This window comes from Triturus cristatus, chromosome 12, assembly GCF_964204655.1.
Source record: "Triturus cristatus chromosome 12, aTriCri1.1, whole genome shotgun sequence".
NCBI classification, from domain to species: domain Eukaryota; kingdom Metazoa; phylum Chordata; class Amphibia; order Caudata; family Salamandridae; genus Triturus; species Triturus cristatus.
The window spans coordinates 104,702,441-104,725,384 of record NC_140595.1 but is presented as its reverse complement, the minus strand read 5'-3'; the positions used below and the strand labels follow the sequence as shown (position 1 = coordinate 104,725,384).

Sequence of the window (22,944 nt, the reverse complement as noted above, 5' to 3'; positions counted from 1 at the left end):
GACCAGCATGCATCAACTATCGCCTGAGCTACCACCAACCCTTCAGTCACCTGAGCTCTGCCTCCCTCGCCCACACTCCCCGCATCCTTTGTAGCCACAGCAGAGTAAGCTCCTTCTCTTACCTCACCGCAGGGCCTGGAATGACCTTCCCCTCCACCTTCAAACATCCCCCTTTCTCACAAAATTCAGAAAGGGACTCAAGACCTGACTTTTTGACTGATCGTATCAGGATCCCTGCTAGTTGACACCCTCACGGGTGATTAGCCGTGCTCTACAAATCCCGATTGATTGATTGAACCCTGTATTCGTGCACTCAACCACACTACTCATTATCTTCACTACATATAAATGTTTCGCTCCATCCTGATATATGTTAAGCGAGGTCCCAAAAAAGAAGCACTGAGATGAACTACTGATTTCTTGGATAAAGAGCAATCTTTGAAAGCGACTTTGAATAGATTTTCCCGTAGCAATAGACTGGAGCCTTAATTATAGCCAACCATGTTGTTGATCTGAAGGAGACAAGCAGTAGGAAATGTTATTCACGTTCTCAGTGGCCATATTTTTCTTTCTTTCATTTTCATGACTGTCTTTCAATTAGCTTATTCTAGCTGGGGCTCCGTAGCTACGGCAGTGTTAAAGAAAGTACATGACCAGTTAAACTACAGAAATTTCAGTTTCAAGTTAAAATCTTGTTCAGAAAAAACATCATTTTTAAAAATGTGTGACCCACACCTCAATAAGCATTTTGCCTCCTGAGAAGCTGGCCTTGTGATGAGTAGTGTCCCCCTAAAAGCGCATCCAATTAGCAGCGCCTAGAAGCAGTTCAACTACACAGACTTTTTAAACTGATGAACATTGCTACTAAATCTTCTTATGTGCCTTGACCTAAAATAGATGTTATGACAAAAAATTTGGAGACTGCAGCTGCAGAAGCGCGGGGACAAATACAGACATCAATACCACCGCGAGTGCCAGAATCGGCGTGCGAGGTAAATAATGTGCAGGAGGGAAGGAGCAATCCCAAGACTGGGGCCCAGAAGGGACAGTAAGGGCAGACCAATCCTCCCTAAGGGTGAATCTGACAAAAGCTACATATCAATGAATTGTCCTCCTTTTGACTCTTAGTCTGCCTGACTCAAATATGGCGCCTGCAGCTTACAATGTCTATACGCGGTTTTGGCCCGCTGGGCCTGCTGGGGCCTCACTGCTTGAACCGGGCGGGAGACCTGATTTCGTAAAGACCTCCACCCTTGAATGCAACACCAGCTGAACACCTGGCAAGAATTTCCTGCTCTGTAAATATGTAATATATAATTGTCTAAGCCTAATCACTGTTAAAATGTAACCCTGTGTGAATTTGCAACTTGTATATATATATAACTCTAACCACTAGTATATGTAGCTGACCTTTGTACTTCTATCATTCCTATGTGATCTTAGAGTTTATCTGCTTGTATCTCTTCCTTGAGTGACTTTATAACTTGTACATTTGCAATTTTTTTCCATTTGTATCTCTTATGTAACTCATGTAATCCAAAGTCCTTATGTAACACAACTGCTTCTTTTGTAAAGCGCTCTGACACCTTCGGGTAATGTTCGCGCTATATAAAATCGCAATAAATAAAAAAAATAAAAAATAAAAGCGTGAGAGCCTATCAGCGGGTCAATATGTGAAAATTCATTGATTAATCACGGCAATCATTAATTTCAAGATAACTTTCAAGGACTCATTTTAAATCTTGAGGCATGAGACAATTGAAGGCTTATAAAGGTATTTTCTTTCTTGCATAACAATAATAAAAATAATGAAAGAGAAGTAGGAAAGTTATTTCCAATAGTATGACTTGAATACCAAAGATCATAAGAGGTTTAATGTTACATAAATCTTGAACAATCTCAAAATAGCTTATACGCCATATAACAATGATCAGAGCTGGATGAAAAACTGTGCCTGCAAAGATAAAACATTTTTTAGCAAAAACATTAAAAAAATATATATCTTCTCTGTAATTATCAAGTGATGCCATCTGAGAGTCGCTAACTCTTTTGCTTTATCCTTTTTATGCTAATTTGTGTTAGTTTTGGCTTTCTTAAAAATGTACTCCCCTCATTTGTGATGCTTCATTTGGTTGTAGTTTGTGTAGTTTTCAATATTTTTTAATGACTTTAACTACAATTACTTTTTGGGCATTTTTTATAATTACAGACTTAAAGGTGGCATCTCACATATAGGCAACACATCAGCTGCTGAGTTATGTATCCCCTCTGTTTTATATCTGTTTTCTTATACATGCGATGAATTGTGTTGATGCAGAAGTGCTGTCTTATATAGAACATTCTGGGGAAAGAGTCAGAAAAGTATTTCTTTCACAAACTGAGGCAGTTTTGTGCAATCAATTATTAACATGCACTCTCCTTGGCTGTTGCATACAAATGTGCCATATTAAAAATTAATCATCATAAATTATTAAATTCTGACTCTTAAAACGTTCTTGTAGTTTTATAGACCATGTTGACGATCTAAAGTAGGATAATAGTCTCTCAATTATAAAACTCCTTTTTATCAAGTTAGCCAGTGTTGGAAGTACAGATCTTATGTAAAAGCGGCAATACCGTGGCACCAACCAGACGGCCACAAACAAGCAGAATTGACATGGTCACGTCAGCATTTTACTAACTGAGCAAGGAGGGCATGGTGTATGATGTTTTTATTTCTGCAAAGGTATATAGAGGGCACATACACAACATATGTAGGAAATGACCTATTTTTGCATGGTATACTCTCAGATGTTGGGCTTGTCTATTTATTCCTGGCTGTAGTACTCTTTTCACTTTTCCCCTGCTAACCAGTAATGCCCGTTAAAAATAGTTTTATTGGTATAACCCTCATTAACATTTTTAACTTATCTATAAGTCCATAGTATAGGATACAAAGTTTTCCAAGGAACAGAAAGTTAAATGTCACTGTGAACTGAGGCATCTGTTGTGCCATCCACTACAATGGCTGTGCAAACATGGCTTCAGGTTTACCATTATAGCATGACTGAAGCAGTTTTTAAACTGCAATTCAACACATGAAAATAAACCCTTTTCGCAGGTCTAAACCGTTCTTTCAAATATTGCTAAGCGGCCCCTAAGCAGGGGTTATCTCCCATAATACTGGGTGAATGGTATTTAAAAGTAGGACCTGTGAAAGTTAATGTTAAACATGTCCTTAAAGTGACTAGTACCTAAAAGCTATTTTTCACTGTGGTTAGGCAGACTATTTCATAGAGAAGCAAAAAGATGCAATGTTAAATTCAATGATGCTTACTTCTGCTAGGAAACAGCTAGAATTTTATTTTTGGGCTTCTTGTCATTTAATAAGATCCAAATTCATTCTTGAGATTGCATTTTTTTAATAAATAGTAAGGAAAAGGTACTTTTATAAGGTTACAGTTTCCCTGCCTAAAGCCTCTAGAGACAAAGGGATGGGTATGGGGTGGTGTTTCTCTTCTTTGACAACATGATCATCTGGGTGGGAGCCAGGAACTTAATTTACTTCCCAGTGGCCTCTTCTATAACAGGTGCATATCAGATGACACCTGGATCAGCCAATCCTTTGTTCCCCAAGTAAGCCAGACTCTAATTCCAGGGGTGGAAGGAGGTTCCCCAGAACTGGTTTGAAGTGATCACAGAGTTGGAGTTGCTCATTTCAGTGACCACTCCTCCCTCTTGGGTGGGCATACAGGCTCTACAAAAGGGTAGGCAGGTTTCACCATCTTGATATAGGGAGAGAGGGGCCTGTAGGATTATTTGCAGTAGGGTACACAGGAAATGCTGTAAAAGTCAGGAGGGTAACCCCATGGAACTTTTACCCAATTGGTTAGGGAGGAGACAGAAATCACCCACCAACCAAAAGGAGGGTCCAGGCTTAAAAGTGGCCTCCCAGTGCTCTTCTCAGAAAAGTACTGGAGCTTCAGAAGATTAGAAGAGGACAAACCTGCTGTCTGTGAGCCAGAATTACATATAAGAACACTAAAAAAATAATTGGCCAGCTAACACTTTTACGTTTGATGCACACAAATCAATTCACTAGACATAGAATCCCAAATCCATCCACAATAACAACAGGCAAAATAGTACGCCTGAAACGCAATCACAATAACAGTAGGAACATTATTTTAAAATCCTTTTGCAGATGACCAATGAAAGGTTAGGCTTTCATACTTTGTCAAGACTGGACAGCAAACAATCAATTAGTCAAGTCAAGTCAAGGAAAGCTTTTTTCGGCTGCTACATAAAACAGTCATAGAAGCACAGAAATTAAAAACACAGCATTATTATTTACATATAATATATAGTACAAGTAATTTTACAATTAAAAAGAGGGGAAACATGATGCATACATTACTGTTCCAATAAGATGCTTTTCCTCATATAAAATGCAGCTTTTAAAAACTGAGCTACCCTCCATGCTATATGCTCATTCTCTAATAGTTGGAGTAAAAGCATGGCTTGGCGGCACTGCCTGAGCCCAAGTTTTCTTAGAAAAGGAATAATTCAAGATTTCCTTTGCTCTTGATAACATTTACAAAATAGCACTAGATGCATGGTGGATTGAGCAGAGATGTTATCGCAGGGGCACAGTATTAGAGTACGAGACCAATCATTCATTTTCAGGAATGTCATCAATCTGTGAATGATACCCAGTCTTAACCTAGTAAGAAGAAATCGATCAAAAGTTCCTGGTACAAAAGATAAGTAGGGCTCCATCCCTATGGTAGTACGTAGCAATTGATGGTGTCTCACAGTTACTTTTGCTACAGATTCTCTGTGCAACCTTTTAGCTTCTAGGAACTGGATACCCTCATTCTTTAAGACCTTTCTTGGTATCTCCATCATTGAAGATGGGGTTAAAAAATATTCAGGGTGGCCCAATTCGTTCATTAAGTCACGTACAAATTTAATCCAAGGGATTGCAAGTGCCCCTTCTAGTCTTAAGGTATCTTTTAAAACCTCTCTGTTCAGCTCAGTCTGGTCCTTACACCAGACTCTATGCCACAGGAGAATTGGCTCTAATTTTACCAGGTCTGCTATATGGTGGAGAGCTAACTCCTCGTGGCAAATAAAGGTGGATGTACTAGGAGGAGCAGAGAGGATGTACCTTGTGAACGCATTTTCAATTATTTGTAGGGGATTAATGTCCACAAAGCCCCACACCCCGGCTCCATAGGCTGCCATAGTGACACACTTTGCTTTATATATATGCAGCAATTCGGTGGGCGGTTTCCTACCTAACTTGTTAGCAAAGTTTGATAGTGCAGCAGTAGATCTAGCAAAAGCTATTTTTTTTTGCAGATATGACGGGGGCCCAGGAATCATGACGATTAAAAAGTACACCTAGGTAGGAATTTTTTTTTGTGGATTATAACTTTCTCCCGTCTATGAAAATTTTGCGGGTCTTCTGCGTCCCTTGCTTACACCTCATAACATACGTCTTGGTTATATTGGTTTTGAGACCAAGATCGCTCATGAATGTGCTAATAATGGCCAGGGCTATCTGGAGGCCGTTTTGACTACGGGCCATCAATACAGCATCATCCGCATAGAGAAGTGCGGGAATGGATCCGCCACCAGCTTGGGGAAAGTCTTTGCCCTGGAGAAGCAGTGCATCTTCAAGTCCATTTATATAAAGGTTAAAAAGAAAGGGGGCCAGCACACAGCCTTGTCTGACCCCTCTCCTGTTGGGAAGGCTTCAGTGCATTCTCTCTTCTGGCCAAACGGACGCTTGCTGAAGCGTCACTATACAGTCGGCATAGGAGCGTAATAATTTGTAAGTCAACCCCCACCCCTTCAAGGACCTCCCACAGCCTATTGTGCTTAACTGAATCGAAGGCCGCGGTGAGGTCACCAAAGGCCAAATTGAGGCTGCCTTTTTTCGCTCTTGTGTACTTGCCTATCAATATTGTGAGATTTAAGGACTTTTCAATAGTACCAAGGCCGTCGCGGAACCCATACTGCAGGTCGGATAAAATCTGATTTTCCTCGGCCTAGTCTGCTAAGCGTTCCAGTATGACCCTCCCTTGACAATAGAATCTAGGTGAGAAATCGGTCTGTAGCATCCTGAATCTTCACGATTGCCCTTTTTAAAGTTTGGAATTATTATTGATTGTACCCATGTCTGTGGGAGGGCAGACCTTATGCTGGCATTAAAAATCTGTGTCAGTATGGGCCCCCACAGGGGGACATTGTGTTTATACAGGTCAACTGGTGCCCCATCAGGCACAGTTGCTTTACAGCCCGCACGTTGTGCCAGGACCCTAGTCACCTCCTCCAGGGTGATTTCTAAATCAATATATTCACAATTATTTATGTTACCATCCTCCGGGTGCCTCCCTGAATTCCCTCATTCATTATATAGTTTGGAGAAGTGGGTAATCCATGTTTCTTCTGTAATAGCTATCTCCATTGAGGGGCCTTTGCTTGGGACTAAAAAGGGGGTTCTCAGGACCTTCCAGAAAGCGGTACTATCTTTCTGCTCAGCGGCGTTATGTAAAGAGTCCCAAGCATCGTTACGAAGGGTTTGTTTTCTTTCTTTTAATGCCCTTCTGTAGTCTAATCTAGCTTGACGGATGTTGGGTAATGATCTTGGCTTTAGATTGGAATAAGCCCTGGAGCATTTTATATTAAACCAACCATGAGATTTCGGTTTATTACTAAATTGTACAGTTAATACGTTTCTGGCCACCCGGGTGATATCTACAGAGCAGATCACTATCGTTGCATCCAAAGCATCCTCACTTAGACAGGTTTCTATCTCAGACCTGCATTTCACTAAAATATTTTTAATTAGCAGATCTGCATCAACCTTAGACCACTTTTGCGAGAAACCATTTACTTTGTTCAGTTCTACAGTTCCCAACATATGGGTGTGTAATTCGGGCTTGTTCGGGAAATATGTATGTGTCTTAAGTTTTAAGAGGAGGGGGAAATGGTCGCTTAAGGCGATATCACTAACCTCAATGGAGGGGACCAAGTGCGCATGTGCGGGTGTGATCAGTATGAAATCAATGGTGGTGGCATAGCCTCTCCCATTAAAGGTAGGCAGGAAACCAGCTGGAGTGGGTGAGATCTTGTTTGCAAACTCAAGATCTAGTTTAGAAATGAGGTCATTGAATATATCCCCCGTCTTAGAGTGATTGAAGTGTGTACAACTATCTGCATCATTAAGAATACCGCACAATCTGTTATCAGAATGATTACATAGACCACAATTGAAATCACCCATCAGCAAAGTCATAGTGTCTTTTCTTTTCCCATTGGAAATTTTTGTGACTGTAGCCAAAATACCTTGTACTACTGAATTAACCCCTTGCGTGCGCATGATGGAACCATGCCGTCATGAGTCACGGGCGAGCTGTGCTCATGACGGCGTGGTTCCGTCATGCTGTGGCCGCTCCGCCCACGCGGCACTAATTCCCCGCCTGTGCGGGCGAAATGAAGAGTGGGTGGAGTCGTGACGAAACCACGCCGTCATGAGCACAGCTCTCCCGTGACTCATGACGGCGTGGTTCCGTCACGAGCATGGCGGCGCCGCACTCACCCCACACCCCCCCAGCGCCGCGGCGGAATTTGTGCCACGGCGAAGGGGTTAAGGTCATTTTGAGTGGTGTTATTATACAAATTGACCAAGAGTATGTGGTGAGTTGCAGTAGGAGCTAGCTCAACCACGTGAAACTAGGTTCCTCCCGGGTGAAACATGATCTTAATTAAGGGCAACTTATTTGAGAAATATGTGGAGATCCCGCCTTTTGGCCTCTCTCCCAGGCCTTTCACTGCCGGTGTGTTAAATGTCTTATAACCGTTTATATGTAAAGGTTCAGTTACCCATGTCTCCTGTAGGCATAAAATATCTATGTTCCCTACAAAAGCTTCCCAAACTGTCGACCTGTGGCAGCACAGGAGACATGTCATACATAAACCTGCCCTTTTTACTATAACCATTTAAAATTCCATCCAGTATCAATGTTTTATAAAATATACACATTGAGTGGAAGGATGAAGCTGCTGGTCAGGCACAGGAATTCCCAAGAGAAGTCTGATTGGCGCAATCAAGGATGGAAGTTGGTATTGCTGAGGTGAAGAGAAGATAAGTGTGCTCAGATCCTCTGCCAGTGTCATGCTGCAGGATTGAACCTTTAAATTAAAAATAGAGCAGGTGTCAAAGGAAGCAGGTAAGTGTGTGTCATCAGGACTAGCCTTTGCTTCAGCTTCTCATGAGAAATTGCCATGGGCCTTAAGGTAACTAGTATGCAAGAACCTCAACTGATCATAAGTAACATAATGAACCCCATAATCCGCAGAGAATCCATATTTAGACGTAGAGCGCCTGTATAATAAAGGGACCACTGGGTAGCATACCATCCATCGTTCTTTTGCCCACCACGCTACCGTAGATTAGACCCAGCCATATGCAAATCAGTCATTTTCATTCTCCAGTAGGATCATTCCAGGTCTTCTTTGAACCGGAACACAAACAACCCAAAACAGGTTTCAGCCTGATTGGGCCTCTTCCCCCACTGTAGCTTGGGTCCAGTGGCATAGATATCAAGGACGCTACTTCTGGTCATACCCTTGGCCACCTAGGGCGTTACATCAAATACACACAAATAGAGTCAAAGAAATAGTCAAAGCCACAGTTTTGGGCTGACAGTGTCTACATTAGCTGAAGCTGAAGCAGCTGTATTTTACTACCCTATGGAGGGGTAGTTGACTGTTTGTCATGGGACTTTCCAAGAATATGCTGTAAATGTGGCAGCATTTGTTGACAGCTACCAAGCACAACACAACATGATAGCGTACATAACATTCAGCAAAATAACAACCCAGTGAACATATTAATGGCACATCATAACAAAACAGCCTAAGCAGTACCAACAAAGTATGAAGCAGCAATGTCATGAAAATAATGCAGCACAAAAAAGTACAATGAATGCTAAAACACAGCACCACCACTGCAAAATGCTACACAACAAATATGCACAAATATTCTTGTCCTACAATTCCATCAAATTGCTTTTATATTAAGGTGGTCAAAGAATATAGCATCATTCACTGAATACGTACACACATGGACGTGATAGCAACAGTCAAAAATGTTACAATAAAAATACTTGCTTACTAGTTGTGTGTGTTATTACTCCAATTGTTCAATGTAACACAAGCAGCGTTTTGAAATAAAGGTATTCTTTTGAGGAAAGATGAAGCGCCCTCTTCTGAAATCAGCAGGAACTAACTAAAATTGATGTGATCTTTCAGATTTAACAGGACTCCTCCTATGTTTCGGCCCACAAACATTCCAATAAAAAGCCACTTACTCCTCAATCTGTTCACTGCATGCAATTATTAACAATGTGGTTTGTGAGGCAAAGTCTATGTGCGTCACAATGATGTGTATGCACAACTCTACGCTGACTGCGCCTCCCTACAGCTTCAGGAATATAAGCAATGCTCTTCCACTTTCTGCGAAAACAGCCTCACCTCCTTCTTGTGCACAAGACCAGGTCAAAGGCATCCAAAATGGATTCCACAGGCCTCCATCATTACTCTTATACGTGAAACAGTGGTTCTGCCACTCTTAAAAATCAAAAGAACATTTTCACAATTATATCTCTCCAAATGGATGAGAACAACCAACAAATGAAAGAAAGAAGACCTTTTATCCAAACCAAACAACGCAAAAACCGCGTCTTGTATTCAACGATATTTATCTGTTTTTTGAAAAATCAGTGTGAACTCATTACGTTACATATATCTACATACACACAGATTAGTTCTTTTGAGCTAACATTTAGGACTACAAAGTGCACATACATTGAAATATTTACATGCCAGAAAACATTCCACAGAATACATGAACATATACTACATAGAAAAATTTTATTTAAACACAGTGCGAAATGAAGAAAAAGAAAATATCAACCCAGTAAGTGATTAAATCATTAGTTTCGTATCCTGGGTGATTCCCAACACTTGATAACACTTGATAACACTTGATAATAAAGCGTCGACGTTTCGACCCCTGAAAAAACGCGATATTTTAAACGTCTTAGTGGGGTCTTCCTCGGGACTAACAGGAAGGTCTGTGTGGAGCCTGTGTAGGAAAAACAAATTGGGGTGGATACTTAGATATATTGCGTGGTTTGGATGGAAAATTTAAAGTGGAGAGATCAGTTGTCCCTGCTCACCTTTGGGGGCGATTTTCACCCTTGGAGGCCCTACAGTCTCAATCACGTGCCGTTAGCGATATGCTTACTTCAAGGATAAACCATTCCTGTATAATAAAGAAAGGGGATGGCTGTAATTGCAACCTATCAAAACTTCCTTTTAATGTACTCAGGTATCGGCGTCAGGCACACGGGGCTCCATGTGGAACTCAGGTTAAAACTTGGATGGTGGCTCCGGGGGATTTTCGTCTCTTCCCTGGGCCTTTCTATTCACTTCAAAGGCTCAAAGTCGCCTTTGGAAACTGCAGAGTAGAAATATATAAATAACGATTAGAGCTCTGTGGGCGTTTGTAAAAGGAAAAGTCTTCCCTTATTGCCATCACTACGGAGGCCAATAGCGGCCTTCTCTCACCTTGGAAATGCAAGTTCCTTTTCTTGAACAGAGCGACGGGCAACCATCGTCCTCTGTGATCCTTCCGTAAAGACAGTGGAATCTTCAAACGCTTGATTTAAATACAGATCGTGCTCGTGTTACTGAGCACGTGCGTGACGTTACTGCCATCTGGTGGGTATCGATTAAAAAGTAAAAGACTAAAAAAGTCTAAGGGGCTATGACAAGTTACATTTACGTGAAAATCAGGTCCATGGCGGCAAGTGTATTGATAAATTATCTTGCCAGTTGAATATAGACGTTAATATTCACTCGGACCAAACGTGTTCATTACCAAAACTGTGAGAGGAGTGTAAATGACTACGAGGCTTGGTTAAACTTTTTGTAAAAAAACGGTCCAATGACAGTAACGTGCGACGGATAATGTGTAAATGAATACACATAGCGTGATATATCTTGCGCGTTGTATATTGCGTGCATTTAGATGTTTTTGCCAACCCAAACTCATCGGGTTTGTGAAAAATATTCCATGACGAAAGATATGTATATAAATACACCACTTGGTGAATCGTCTTGCGAGATGTGAATTCGGGCAACTCGGGCTCGTTACCAATACTCTATGACGGTAAATGTGTAGGTAATTCCACCAATGGTAAATCTCCTCGCGAACTGTGTAAAATTTGTAGCACATCTTTACGTTATGACTAACTCGGTTCATTACAAATGTTTTGAGATAGGTGGTGCGTGGATAACCGCAAAAGTGGAGAATCTCCTGCAAGATGTATAAGTTTTATGACATCTCCACGTTATTATTAACAAAGGTACTCATGCATAAATTCATTTGTTAAAGAATTAAATGGAGCCTCGACAACATCCCTGTGAGGAGCACGGGGAAATTACCTGCTTTGTTGGCCCTGTGGTCCCTGGCCGAGGCGCTTTAGAATCCCTGGGCTCATCGCCGGTCTCCCCCGCCGCCTGCAGCCCCGTGACACCTGAGGGCGCGGCCGCTGTGCGGGGAGACTACACTACCCAGGAGCCTTAGCGGCCGGACGCCGTACACCGACAGCTCGCGCTCAGTGGCGCTTAAATTCAAACCTGGTCTTCGGCCGAGTGGGAGCCTCGACAACATCCCTGTGAGGAGCACGGGGAAATTACCTGCTTTGTTGGCCCTGTGGTCCCTGGCCGAGGCGCTTTAGAATCCCTGGGCTCATCGCCGGTCTCCCCCGCCGCCTGCAGCCCCGTGACACCTGAGGGCGCGGCCGCTGTGCGGGGAGACTACACTACCCAGGAGCCTTAGCGGCCGGACGCCGTACACCGACAGCTCGCGCTCAGTGGCGCTTAAATTCAAACCTGGTCTTCGGCCGAGTGGGAGCCTCGACAACATCCCTGTGAGGAGCACGGGGAAATTACCTGCTTTGTTGGCCCTGTGGTCCCTGGCCGAGGCGCTTTAGAATCCCTGGGCTCATCGCCGGTCTCCCCCGCCGCCTGCAGCCCCGTGACACCTGAGGGCGCGGCCGCTGTGCGGGGAGACTACACTACCCAGGAGCCTTAGCGGCCGGACGCCGTACACCGACAGCTCGCGCTCAGTGGCGCTTAAATTCAAACCTGGTCTTCGGCCGAGTGGGAGCCTCGACAACATCCCTGTGAGGAGCACGGGGAAATTACCTGCTTTGTTGGCCCTGTGGTCCCTGGCCGAGGCGCTTTAGAATCCCTGGGCTCATCGCCGGTCTCCCCCGCCGCCTGCAGCCCCGTGACACCTGAGGGCGCGGCCGCTGTGCGGGGAGACTACACTACCCAGGAGCCTTAGCGGCCGGACGCCGTACACCGACAGCTCGCGCTCAGTGGCGCTTAAATTCAAACCTGGTCTTCGGCCGAGTGGGAGCCTCGACAACATCCCTGTGAGGAGCACGGGGAAATTACCTGCTTTGTTGGCCCTGTGGTCCCTGGCCGAGGCGCTTTAGAATCCCTGGGCTCATCGCCGGTCTCCCCCGCCGCCTGCAGCCCCGTGACACCTGAGGGCGCGGCCGCTGTGCGGGGAGACTACACTACCCAGGAGCCTTAGCGGCCGGACGCCGTACACCGACAGCTCGTGCTCAGTGGCGCTTAAATTCAAACCTGGTCTTCGGCCGAGTGGGAGCCTCGACAACATCCCTGTGAGGAGCACGGGGAAATTACCTGCTTTGTTGGCCCTGTGGTCCCTGGCCGAGGCGCTTTAGAATCCCTGGGCTCATCGCCGGTCTCCCCCGCCGCCTGCAGCCCCGTGACACCTGAGGGCGCGGCCGCTGTGCGGGGAGACTACACTACCCAGGAGCCTTAGCGGCCGGACGCCGTACACCGACAGCTCGCGCTCAGTGGCGCTTAAATTCAAACCTGGTCTCCCGCCTCGCGGGACGCGCGCGGGCGGCGCCGGGAGAAGCCCGGGACAAGGGCGGGGCCATCTGCGGCCGTCCGAGGCCAGAGGAGGCTGGGCTGGGCCATCCCTTTTGGTTCGTCTGTTCAAGCTGGTCATCGTTCCACTTCCACTGAAAGACTTCTATGAACACTAAGCTAAGTCTGGGAGTGGTGCGTAGATTCCATACTGTTAGTTGCATGAGGCACCATAGCTGGGGGCATAACATTTCGTCCTGTTTTGTAACGTAATACTGCAGCCACCGCCTGCGGGCCACAGCGTAGGGCAATTTCTCACTGCAGTGGGCAAGTTAGCATTTTGTGGTCTTTCTCTCCCGGGTCAGCCTCAAATCGTTAGTTTGAGAATATGGGGAAAACCAGAAAAACACCAATTAGACCTGGGACGGGAGTTAGGGGCACATTAGATGCATTCATTACACGGGCGGAATCACTGCTGACACACGAGATACAGCTGACGGAGCGTAGATTGTCCCTTGATTCCTTACTGGCACATAAACGCTCCTCATTGGGGACAATAGCGGAATGTGTCACACCGGGGGCGAGTACAGCGGCAGGTCAGGGTCCTTCTTTGTCTAGCAAAACCCAGGGCGTTACATTAGCACAAGTTTATACAAATAGGCAAAGTGACGGTGGTGACGAGCTACCGTCAGTGGTGGGTCCCGCGGTAGAACTGGAGGTTAGCGGACCTGGGGGAGCACAGGCGGATGCCCAAGAACAAAATGCGATTACTCCTGGGGGTGAGAGGGATCTTAACGCCCTAGTGGAGAAAGAAAGGGTAGTAGTCACCCGATCAAAAAAAGCCTTAATAACGCCAGACCCCCCCCCCAGAAAGTGCCACTATTGTGAGTTTGAAGTCCTCAACCAGGCCACAGAATAAGGGGACAAGTAAAAATAAAAAAGATCCAAACACAAAAAAAGGTGGTTCCAAAATAGACCCTATAATAGTTGAGAATGAAAGCAATAGGCCAGCTTGTTCACAAGGTCATATTAGCTCCCCTGTAAACAGAATGGACTGGTCACATGAGATAATGAAAACACTCGATTCCAAGTTGGAAGCCCTTTTCCTTAAACACTTGGCCCCCCTGGTAGAAGATATAAAGAAAATCGAGGAAAAGGTCAATAGGTTGTTGGAGATGGATAAACGTGTTCTCCCAGTCCCCCATCTAATCTCGATATCGGATGGGCAAGAGATTGTATCCGACCCGGAACGAGCAGGGTCAAAGCAGAGGGTTGATCGCAATGTGAGCGATGATAGTGTTACACACCCGGTCCAGGCCCCTGTAAGCATCCAACAAGAGTCTAGTATAAAAGCCCAGTTAGCAGCCACCGGTTCCCATAACGCCCAGGTGCTGAGCTCGCCGGGCCTTCAGACGCTAGATTTGCCCCCGGCATGTTGCCCCTACACAATAGTTTTAGCAGGGGTACCGGCCCATAACGGGGAAAGAGAAGAATCTACAGTTTCCTTGATAAACAAGGTCAGTCACTGGTTGCATAAAAATGCGAAGGAATCTATGCAGTGGAGAACGCATATTCTCATGGCAAGGAGGGTAGCTTGGATTGGTACCTCAAAAAAGAAGTTTGCCGGAGATTGCGTTATTGTCAATTTCAGACACCGAGAGCTGGTAAAAGAACTGTTGGGTTATAGTTATGGGGCTTTTGATAGTGGGTCGTCTATTAAAATGCTCCCTCTAAATTTTTTCTATAGGGACCAGGCACAAATACCGCGTCAGGGGCCACGCAGTAGAGTGGAAGTCCCGCTATCAAGATCATTTAGACTGGGGTCAGTCTCCAATAGGTTCAATCCATTGTCTGATGCGGCAGTGATGGATGAACTAGATTGACAGACTCAAGTAGAAATACCGGTAAACCCACCGCCTCCAGACAACATTATGCCTGGGGAAAATGTTGGCTCCATAGGAAATAGCCATCTTCCCGAAATCCCCCAAAATGAGGTTGTAACAACTCAATTAGCGACTAGTCCCAAAGCAGATCAGATTAGCTCAGGAGAAGGGGGATCCCAAACTCAATATTCCCAAGTATGGAATGTGACCACCCCGGGGAACGGGGAACTTAGGGTAGTATCGTGGAACATTGCCGGAATCTCTCCCAAACTAAGAACCAAGGAATGGTTGGAGTACAGCAAAAAGTTTCACATTATTTGTTTACAAGAAACATGGGAATTGGATAGTAATGCCCCCCATCTAGATGGGTACAAAATGTTTTTTGTGCCCGCCCAAAAATCCGTGATGGGAAGAGCGAAAGGAGGACTAATAACGTATGTATCTCTGACGCTACAAGGGACATGGGAAGATTTGGGCTGGAACTCGGAATATACTCAGGGTCTTAGTTATAGTAACAAGGGGACTAAGTTTGTTTTGATAAATTTTTATAATGCGGGCCAATCAATGCAGAGGTTGGCTGACCTGAAGGATAGACTGGCTGACTTGCATTCTAGTGGAAAGCATCCCCCAAACATAATTTTGGTGGGAGATTTTAATTGTCACCCATGCCCATATCTGAAATGGTTCGGGGGTTCATGGAATTCTTGTCCTTCCACCGATGACTGGCACCTTGAACACACGCAGGAAGGCAGTGAATTAAGCATGATTCTGGGGATATATAATCTCGTCCCTACAATGGACCTGATTAAGCCCAGGCTCCCGAACATCATAAATCCCACGTTTAAAGGCAGGGGTAAAGAAACTATTATAGATTTTATCTTTATTTCTTATGAGTTTAAAAGTAGGATCATAGATTTTAACATAGAAATCAGTATCTTCAGTGACCATAACCCACTGGTGTTATCATTAATGGACGCTGATGATTCCGTGCAGTTAATGCCTCGGACGTTAAGGGGAAATTTGGAAGCAACTGATCAGGGTAGGCGACTACGTTGGTCTAACACTGATGGGGAAGCATTCTACAAAAAACTTCTCGCAAACCCAGAAAGCGGGATATGGTTGTGCCTAAACCAAGATATCAGAGGCCAAGATTTGATAAACGCATTTGAAAGCATGGCAAGGGATATTGACAGACTATTGAGGATTAAATCACAAGCACCGCCCAATCTTACACCGAAATGGTTTGACAAAGCATGCTCCAGAGCCCAAAAAGAACTTAAACGGGCACTTAAAAAGGTCCCGAAGGACAGGAATATGATAGTGGAATGTAGGGCCAACTACAAAATGGCCATAAAAAAGAGGAAAAAATCTATCCACTATGAAGCTTGGGCGAATTTAAGGGAGGCAGCCGAAATGAGAGATATGTCACGGTTTTGGAGGGTGATTAACGATCCTAGTTTTCAGCCCCCAAACAGTGCGAAGGTCTCCTGCAATATCTTGCCGGAAGCGTGGGTCTCCCACTTCAAAAAATTGTATAATCAGGGCAGCACCTTGACTCATTACATCTCTGATGCAGGCGCGTTGCCAAGTTCATGGGTTCAGTTCTCAGTGGACGAAATTAAAATTGGAATTCAAGCCCTGACAAAGAATAAGGCCCCGGGCCCAGACGGGATTCCTCCCGATCTATTCTTATCCCAGGTTGACCTTTGGGCCCCTATACTCACTAGAGTTTTTAACACAGCAGTGGAAAGGGGTATGCCCAGGTCTTGGTCGACTGCCACAATCGTTCCCCTCTTTAAAAAGGGCAATAAAAGCGATCCTCAATGTTACCGCCCGATTTCACTAATCGATGTTTCAGCAAAAGTTTTAGGGAAGGTAATTCTAAACCGTCTGATGGACTGGGCTGAGGAAAACAAGATGATCACAGATACCCAGTACGGTTTTAGAACGGGTCGCTCTACTTCAGACCAATGTCTCAACCTTTATAACCTGGTGGCCAAGTATACTCTTGCCGATGATGGGACAGTTTATCTTGCTTTCATGGACCTAACGGCAGCTTTTGACCGGGTCAACCGGGAAAAATTATGGGAGATTTTAAAGTTGCTTGGGGTGGACCCTAGTCTGATTTTTATTTTAAAAACTCTACACAGGGACACAACTGCCCGGATCAGATACAGCAATGAAGGGAATTTAACTGATCATTTTGCTTGCACTGGGGGGGGGTGAGACAGGGTTGTATTTTAGCGCCCTTTTTATTTACGATATACATAAATGGCTTGGATAAAGCCCTAGTAGAATTGGGGGTGGACTGCCCTAGAGTAGCCAACAGAAGTATACCTGTTCTGCTATATGCGGACGATGCAGTACTCCTCGCACGAACAGGGAGGGGTCTGCAGGCCCTCATTGACGGCTTCTGTCGGTTTATGGCACACCTAGACTTATCTGCCAACCTAACAAAATCCTATATCATGGAAGCTGGAAAAAGACCAAAGAGGAACTTCAGTTTCAAAATCGGGGGCCATAAGCTCGAGAAGGTTGAGGTTTTTAACTATCTGGGAATCATTTTTGACAAACACTTAAAATTCACGCCACTAGTCATAGAAAAGTATAAACAGCACACAAACATAATGGGTTCAATTATGTCACGCGTCACGAGGTTAGGCCACTGGTCCCCGAACGAATTATTGAATTTATACAACTCAATCTGTTGTTCTAAGATCATGTATGGGAGCGAGGTCTGGGGTACTAGAAACACCTCTACGATTCAACAGGAGGAAAATAAGTTTCTTAGAAGGATTTTGCAAGTACCACAAAGTATCCCGGCCTATATCATACATGAAGAGTTAGGGCTCCCTTACATCTCTGATAGAATAAGCCTAAAACCATTAATGTGTTGGATTAAAATTTGGACTAATCCTGACGCTAGCTTCAGCAGAGATATAATTACAGATTGTATTAGAAGGGAAAAAAGTCACAAGATTCCATGGCTAAAATTCGTGAAGGATAAGCTGAAGTGGCTGGGCTATGTAAGATGTTTTGATGAACCCTCCTCTATGACGCCCCAATCAAAAACACTCATAAAAGCAGAATACTTGAGGCGGGTAGCTTGCCATAGAGAAGATAGTGAATTATTGAAAGGCTCAGTGCGTGCACATATACTTACGAAATCCGTTGCTGGCATAGAACCTTATTTGGCGCAAATTTATAATAAAAATGATAGATTTTTAATGACCAGATTTAGACTGGACCTTTTACACCACATTTTAGCTGTCCCCGCGGGATTTACAAAAGATATTGGTTCAAAGGGTCCCTGTGGCTGCGATCTGGTATCTCCACAGGACACTCTTCACTTTGTATTCTTTTGTCCCCTATATGATTTCCCGCGGGATATCTTTTTAAAACCCATCCTAAAAGCGAATAAATTCACCCACGTCAGGGTAGCTCTGTTATATTTAAAACTTTCTGCGGAACCTCTTACACTGTTTTGTACTGTGAACTTTTTAAGACTTGCTGTAAAATCGAGGAAATCGAGATGCGAGACATAAGTTACCTCGTTGCCAGTATAAAGGAGGTGGCGTCTCGCCTCATGTTATTAGATCCGCACCATGCAGAAAACAGTAATAATACCAAAGAAGTATGTAAATGACGCACTGGATGATTTATCGTACCAGGGATGTTATATGGTATTTTTAATGCTAACATTTTTTATACACGAGTTTTAAGCTTCTATGATCGTACATTTTATACTGGTCATTGGTTTTTTTTCTTTGTGCTATATAGCTCTTGCACCCTGCACTTTATTAATGAATAATTGATGATCGTAGAGCCAGCGAGTCGCTTTGTATAAACTAGTCTGTAAGACTATGAACAAGACATTTAGAACCGCCCTATCTCTGTATTATTTTCACTGTCTTAATGAATTTTAATATGAGAAGTTGTATGTAATATTATGTTGTAATATGTGTATCTATTTTGTTCTTTTCTTGGATTTTTTTATATCCGAATAAAGATATTTTGATGATGATGAAATGGTAACTACATAAACTTAGCTCAAAATAAAAGAGTCATCAATACCATTGTGATTAAATGTTGAATCGCTATACATTATTCATTGGAGACTGAAAACAGGTTCATATTAACAATCAGGTATTAGTTACATATACAAAATTAGCATACAATCTTGGAGACCACATTTTGATGGTCAGTGACATATTGGTTGACGTACTGTGTAATCTCAACATTATGTAACCACTGTAATTTCTGTATATAATTAAAACCATACATGTTGAACCCTCGCTAATCTGCTTGGAATACGGAACGTAGAAAGGCCCAGGGAAGAGACGCAAATCCCCCAGAGCCACCATCCAAGTTTTAACCTGAGTTCCACATGGAGCCCCGTGCGCCTGACGCCGGAGGTCAGTGGTGCTCATGTCTTTAATAGTAGGTACCTGAGTACATTAAAAGGAAGTTTTGATAGGTTGCAATTACAGCCATCCCCTTTCTTTATTATACAGGAAAGGTTTATCCTTGAAGCAAGCATATCGCTAACGGCACGTGATTGAGACTGTAGGGCCTCCAAGGGTGAAAATTGCCCCCAAAGGTGAGCAGGGACATCTGATCGCTCCACTTCAAATTTTCCATTTAATTGTGAAAATGTTCTTTTGATTTTTAAGAGTGGCAGAACCACTGTTTCACGTATATTAGTAATCCCCAGGTTCTGCACTAGACTGGGCTACCCCATTGCTTTATATCGGTCCATCATTACTCTGGCACACTCACCCACATAGTGCAGTTGTATGATAGAGGCACGCGTGGCTAAACCAAGGGTGCTTCTACCACGCAGCCCGAACCATGAATGCAACTTAACCACGCATTCCTTTACTACGCATATCTTTACCACGTATTTTCGTTGTAAAGGCATGAATGGTAAAGGGATATGCGTGGCTAAGGTCTTCATCCCCCTCCCCCTGCCCTAAGCTACAAACCCCCTACCTGCCCCCCCCCAGCATGAGGTCCAAATAACTCGACCCCCTACCAGTCCCCACACTGTCCCTAACTCTTAATATACACTTCCATGACCCCCTCTCACCGCCACTCTGTCCCTAAAACTACCCCAACTCCTTAACCCCTTCCACTGTCCTTAGCCCTAATACCCTAACGCCTAACTAAACAAGCATTGGCATAGCCAATAGGTCGCGCCTTTGGGACCTTATAAGTATTTAGTTATGCAGCACAATATCCTTGGTGCAACAACATTAACTGTTGCATGGCTAAACACTTAAAAGGTCCCAAAGGCGAGACCTATTGGCTATGCCAATGCTTGTTAGAGAGGGTGGACTGAAAACGCCGGGAGGAGCTTTTTTATGTTTTACAAAGCAGAGATAGTTAGCAGTTGTTTCAAGAAAGTAATTTAATTAACAGGCAAGCTGCTGGGTTTAAAAACTGCATTTTATGTATGTTCTAACTGCCTGTTCTGTAATTCTCTGCTGAGGAGCGCTGTCTTTCTGTGCGCTCACTTAAATTAAAATTGTAGTCCTTCTTCTATTTTTGTGAAATGTCCCAGTATTGCCTTTAAAATTCGGGTCACCCTACTAAATGTCGTTATAATATAATTAGAACTTGACTGTAATAATAGTTAATACTTTCTAATGCTGCTTGTAGCATCGAGCTTGTAAGAATGAAGGCCTGAGCTGGTCATGGTGGGGTTTGACTCTAAGACCCTCACATTGCGCAGACATAAATCACTGCAGCAGGCGCTTATCCCACTGAGTTGTACACGTAGGCTCGAACTGCACGACCACTGCCTACTTATTGTATACTCTGCATTACTCCTCGTTTGTAATTTCCATCCTCCTATCGCCACACCCCACCAACTCATGTCACAGCAGCCGGGCAACTGGTGCAGCCGCAGCCCGCGGGGGTCAGACCTGTCTGTGGGCATTTGCGTTGGGCGCTGGGCGGAACTATTTGGGGTCATTAAAGCAATTTCCTTGGCTGTCTGCAGTTTTATGCTAATTCGAAGCGGACTTGAGCTCGAGCGGCCCCCACCGCCTGTCTACAGCACTTAATTCCAATTAATTTGCGCACAAAAGATTTTTTGTTCTTGCGACATGAAGTGTGCTATTTAACCTACAATCTAGAAAAGAGTAGACAAATATGAAAAAAAAATCTCGGTTTGCTCCAATTTACATTTTAATATGTGCTTTTTTTCAGTAGACTGGGGGGCGAGGTGTCTGCCTGGCATATTTGGTCAAGCAATAATACACTTGCAATTTTTTTAAGGAAATTAAAATCAAAGCCGAACAATACAAGGCGAACTCCGGGTAAAAGTTCACCCCGAAGAGCAGAGTTCAATTTTCGATTGTGCATCAAATCTGGTAAAAACAGATTATTTTGCGGCATAGGGACTCATTAATCGCGACATATGATTCGGAGAGGCTTATGCGTTAATTGTGAATACAAGCTTCTAAATAGGGGAGCTTTTTTAGAAATTAAAGGGAGGTTTAATTCTGCACTGATTTAAAGTAATGCCATATTTAGTGCATTTAAAATGTTGATATGCCAAACCAATTTAGAGAAGACGCACTGTGGCTATTATCACGAACAACAGGGAAAATAATTGCTCTTTCTTTCAGGAGATTCTTTTGACTGAAGATAAGAGTATTTCTAAAAAAAAGCATTTACAATGCAATGGTCTCGGCAATATTATAGGTAGAGCTATTGGTATTGCTCATTATTTTTTTATCATGTTTGTATCCCTAAATAAATGGCATTGTCATTACTATTGGCATTAGCTTTTTTTTTGCATATGTGATACCTATTGCATTAGCAGAGAGAGAGTGAGGTAGTGAGATAGAGAGAGAGGTAGTGAGAGAGAGTGAGGTATTGAAATAGAGAGTGAGGTAGTGAGAGAGAGTGAGGTAGATAGAGAGTGAGGTAGTGAGATAGAGAGTGAGGTAGATAGAGAGTGAGGTAGTGAGAGAGAGAGAGTGAGGTAGATAGAGAGTGAGGTAGTGAGATAGAGAGTGAGGTAGATAGAGAGTGAGGTAGTGAGAGAGAGAGAGAGTGAGGTAGATAGAGAGTGAGGTAGTGAGATAGAGAGTGAGGTAGATAGAGAGTGAGGTAGTGAGAGAGAATGAGGTAGATAGTGAGATAGAGAGTGAGGTAGAGAGTGAGGTAGTGAGAGAGAATGAGGTAGATAGTGAGGTAGTGAGATAGAGAGTGAGGTAGAGAGTGAGGTAGTGAGAGAGAGTGAGGTAGATAGAGAGTGAGGTAGTGAGATAGAGAGTGAGGTAGATAGAGAGTGAGGTAGTGAGAGAGAGTGAGGTAGATAGAGAGTGAGGTAGTGAGATAGAGAGAGTGATGTAGTGAAAGAGTGAGGTAGTGAGGGAGAGGGATGTTGTGAGGTAGTGATATATAAGCATAGAGTGATGTTGTGACCCCCTCACCGTGGACGTGAAAAAAAGATCTTCACTTGTGGCCACTACCTTTGGAGGGACTCCTTTGTGGTGCATACAGCCTCGAAGTAGCTGATCATAAGATACATTAATGATTCATCACCTGCTCGTTGCCTGAAAGTGCGGGCAGTGGGGCTCCGCCGCCGGGCAGGAGGGGTGAAGGGCGGAGCTCAGGCTCTAAATGTAGCAGGTCTGCAGTGATTAAACTGCTGCACGGGCAGCTGCCGCCAAGTATTACCAGCTGTGAGACATTTAGCGTCAATAAATACAAGTATATTACAAAGAATTTGATATAACGTTTCTAATCACATGGTATAGTTATTTCACAGTTTCATAAATACAGAACTGAAGCACGTTCACAATAAGTTACCACAAAGTAATTGTTGTTGCTCAGTCATCTTCTGCAGCTAACAACCATTGATAAAGCCAACAGTCTGGGCTTGTTTTAATATGTGTAGGCCAGTTCAAGTGCACGCCTGTTCAATTATACATCTGGATGCAATTACAGAAAGAGGCACTGTGACATTTGGCCCTATTTCGCGTACCAGTGCATTCCACTCTTAGCACGTACCGCACGCTTATTAAATCATACGTGACTAGGGCGGCATTCTTTGTGGTTTTTACTGATCTGTTTA

General features: G+C 43.9%; 2 long non-coding RNA genes across 2 annotated transcripts in view; one reads left to right on the top strand and one right to left on the bottom strand.

Moving 5' to 3' along the window:
* Positions 1-22,944, top strand: part of LOC146772755 (uncharacterized) — a 92,962-nt gene that overhangs the window by 45,614 nt on the left and 24,404 nt on the right. The gene's annotated exons all lie outside the window — the stretch shown is intronic.
* LOC146772756 (uncharacterized) lies at positions 9,736-10,697 on the bottom strand. Its single transcript, XR_014972031.1, has 3 exons — positions 10,624-10,697; positions 10,233-10,513; positions 9,736-10,138 (listed from the first exon to the last, which is right to left on the bottom strand). It is a non-coding gene; the product is annotated as an uncharacterized LOC146772756 (long non-coding RNA).